General features: G+C 37.9%; 1 pseudogene; it reads right to left on the bottom strand.

The window, feature by feature from the left end:
• Positions 1–2477: 2477 nt before the first annotated feature.
• On the bottom strand, positions 2478–3249 carry LOC146724871 (uncharacterized; annotated as a pseudogene).
• Positions 3250–3748: the final 499 nt, after the last annotated feature.

The raw sequence follows: 3748 nt of genomic DNA, 5'->3' as shown, positions 1-3748 counted from the left end.
ACTTGACCAGAGAGCAATCTTCTTTCTTTCGCGTGTACATTAGTCATTGTATTTCATCATTGTATAAAGGATCATTTCTTCATAAGAGAGTGTATTTATTTCGCGAGCCGCGAGTGAGTGAGAGTGTGTGCGAGAGACGTCTTTTGCGAGAAAGAACGTCCGGAGGACGTAACATTTTGGGGGCTCGTCCGGGATCGGATCGAAGGAATATCTCACCGCAGCGGAACGGAACGTCGAGAATGATACATTCCCCGAGAATTACCCGTTCACAAGCTCCGTCTCGAACGACTGGCAGCGAGGAATCAGGAGAGCAAACGGGCTCGTTACCGGAAGTCGCAGGAGAACCGGCGGTAACAGAATCTACAGCTCGGGTTCTCCCTTGAAGGAGATTCATTCCCGGCCACAAAATCTACAGCTAAGTCCTTCTAATAATAGAACGTGTGGAAATTCGGGTACGCATTTTTTAAATGAGAGGGAGAACGATTTTCGCGCGATATTAGGGTACAAATTAAAACCTGATACTTATGGCGGGACAGTATCACTTCGTGAATTTTTCTCGCAGTTTAACTTAATTGCTCAAGCGAATAGTTGGGATGATACAACAAAGACTGTTGCACTCGCTTCGAATTTGAGGGGAAAAGCGCGTTCAGTATTAGAGACGGTAGAAGACGTGTCCAATTTAGAATTCGGATTAGGTTCGGAACTTGAAAGATTGGTTCGCCTTGCGTATCCCGAGTGCCCACACGAAATCCGAGATAAAATCGCCTGCGCGCAATTCATTTCAGCGATATATGATAATTTTGTCAAACGAACTTTACAATTAGAAAATATAACCTCATTGAGTTTGGCAATTGAAAGGGCAAAAGCCATAAAAATAATTCAAGGGGAGGGTTACGAAAGAAAGATAGATTAGCTCCTTTTCTCGAGAGAAGTTTAGAAAAATAATTAAGTAGATTGGAGCCCGAAAATGTCGATTTTCATTTAAAAATTCGGGGGGATGTTTTAATTAAAAAAAAATAGAATAAGTTACTGCGCATTTTATTTTTCGTTACAGAGTCTTCAATTTGGAAAGAAATTTGTCTTTGACCTGAGAAGAGTTTCCTGAATGGCGGAAAAATTTATCTCCCAGCTTAGTCTTCGAGGGAGAAAATCTTCATCCGTCTTTATTCTACTCTAAGAAGACTGTCTTGCCCGCGGTTTTTGGTCCGTGGTTTTCCCGCGGGACTTTGGGCAAATGCCGAGACAGGGACTTGGGGAGTCCATGAGGGACAATGGGTCCACGGAAGATACCCCCCCCCCTTGTCTGAACCGGAGGACGAAGGGAGACTGGAACTTATCTTCAAGGAATTTTGAAAGTCGATTGGGACCAAATTGAGTCGCTCGGTAACCTGCGGCAGCAGCCCAGGGTAGGGCAGGAAGACTCGTCGGTGCCCTGGAATCGACAATACAGTTGTACTGTGGACTTGGATTGGCAAATATAGTCCAACGGATGTGCGACGGGATCCAGAATGGCGGATTGTTTGGTAACCTGTGGCAGGAGCCCAAGGTAGAACAAGAAAATTCGTCGGAGTCCTGAGGTCGGCATCGGAATGCAGAGTTATTGTACAGCGTTGGACAGCCCTCTGTTTTTGATTGTCGGGACGACAATCTTGAAGAAGGGGGGCAGTGTTACGTCCCTGATCTTTCATCCCCTGAATATCATCCCTTGTGTCGTGGAGCTTCATCGTTAAGGGGGGTTGTTTATTGACAACCGCCCGGTGGTTGTTTTCAGGCTCCATGACAGTTTTGGTCTAGCTGTCATCTCGTACGGACGTGACTTGACCAGAGAGCAATCTTCTTTCTTTCGCGTGTACATTAGTCATTGTATTTCATCATTGTATAAAGGATCATTTCTTCATAAGAGAGTGTATTTATTTCGCGAGCCGCGAGTGAGTGAGAGTGTGTGCGAGAGACGTCTTTTGCGAGAAAGAACGTCCGGAGGACGTAACAATATATATATTATGTGACAATAAATATACATATAATTTATATGGAAAAATAATGTTTTTAATGCATGAAAAATAAAACTAGTCGGACAAGGAAAATTATTGATCAGATGCCGAGGTTAATAGATCCAATTTTATGAATAAACTTGAAGTTTAAGAAAAATAGTCGTTTTTTATAATAAAGTAAACAAATTTTAAATGATAAAGAACGTTTTTATGCAAATATACATTTTTTTTGTTAAAAGTTTTATAAATGAAACATTTATATGTTACTATATTTTAATTTATACATTTTTGCAGATAACATTCTTGCTCATATACAACATACATTACATACTTGAAAGAAATAGAGTATTTTACTAATCAAAATATTCTGTTTTATAATATTTAATTTCTTAAAGTATAAAGTAAATGTAATACACATTGTCTTACATTATTAAGTCATTATATATATATGTATATGGAAATATTACATAAAATACCGTACATAATTATTGCATACAAGAATAACAAATATTCATGGTTGATATCGGTTACAAAGATGATGATCATGAAAGAAATGATTTATACAAAGGGATTTTTTACACCATGCGCAAGAAATTACAGCAATTTCACCACAAATATCACATATTGGTTTTAAATTAGTTTTGAAACAAAAATCTACTGGTGTATCAAATTCTTCTGGTTTCTTTACTAAATAACCACTTTTATACCATGCATATTTGAATAAATTTTTAAACCTTGGTGATGAAAATTGATTATGTGTTAATGATTGTAATTTTAAAATATTGTTTCTTGAATGAAGCTTGACGTCAAGATCTAAAAGCATGATGGTATCTGAAAAATGTCTAACAAAATTTTTCCATAAACGAAAACCGAATACATCTAAAGGTTGTATTTTTCCCGTTGCTCCAGCTGGTATAGTTAACAAATTAATATTGTCTATAAAATCTGGTTTGTTTCTTTGAATTATATCAGGACAATGACCAGTCCAAGAATCTAATAATAACACTGATTTTGGTCCAACATTTGGAAAAAACACTTCTTTTATCCAGATCTCAAAATGATGCGATGTTCATTTTCCAGATTTTGATGCCATGACAAAGATATTATCTTTAAACATTGTTTCTTTTACTATTGGACCAAATGTTCCAGTAGGTTTTTTTAAAACAATAAACAGAGGCGATAATAATCTACCATCAGCTGAAACAATAGGTTGCATAGTATAACTATGTGTAGTTGCTGATATGGATTGTACTATGCGCTCCCAGAGACAAAAAAAAGGGGGGGGTGAGGGGCGTGGGGAGGGGGAATCAAGGGCGAGGGGGGTGACGTCACGTGGGGGAGGGGGTCTTATCAGTAGATAAGCTTATCTTTTGTTTATAAACATATCAGATTACCTGATAAGGGGATCATATTACCTGATAAGGGGATCATGTTACCTGATATGTTTATAAACAAGATAAGATAAGATAAGCGGCGTCTTTGAGCGGTATCTAAGTTTTCATAAACAAGATAAGATAAGCTTGAGCGATATCTAAGTTTTCATAAACAAGATAAAATAAGCTTGAGCGATATCTAAGTTTTTATAAACAAGATAAGATAAGCGGCGTCTTTGAGCGATATCTAAGTTTTCATAAACAAGATAAGATAAGCGGCGTCTTTGAGCGATATCTAAGTTTTCATAAACAAGATAAGATAAGATAAAAATTCTACGAATGGTTGCCGCTGTTTCAGAATCCAAGCTTGGATCGAGCGCCGAC

This window comes from Nylanderia fulva, unplaced genomic scaffold (genome assembly GCF_048542155.1).
Source record: "Nylanderia fulva isolate GAGA-0341 unplaced genomic scaffold, ASM4854215v1 Scaffold112, whole genome shotgun sequence".
NCBI lineage: Eukaryota > Metazoa > Arthropoda > Insecta > Hymenoptera > Formicidae > Nylanderia > Nylanderia fulva.
The sequence above is the reverse complement of the archived record's forward strand: the minus strand, read 5'-3'. Positions and strand labels throughout refer to the sequence as shown.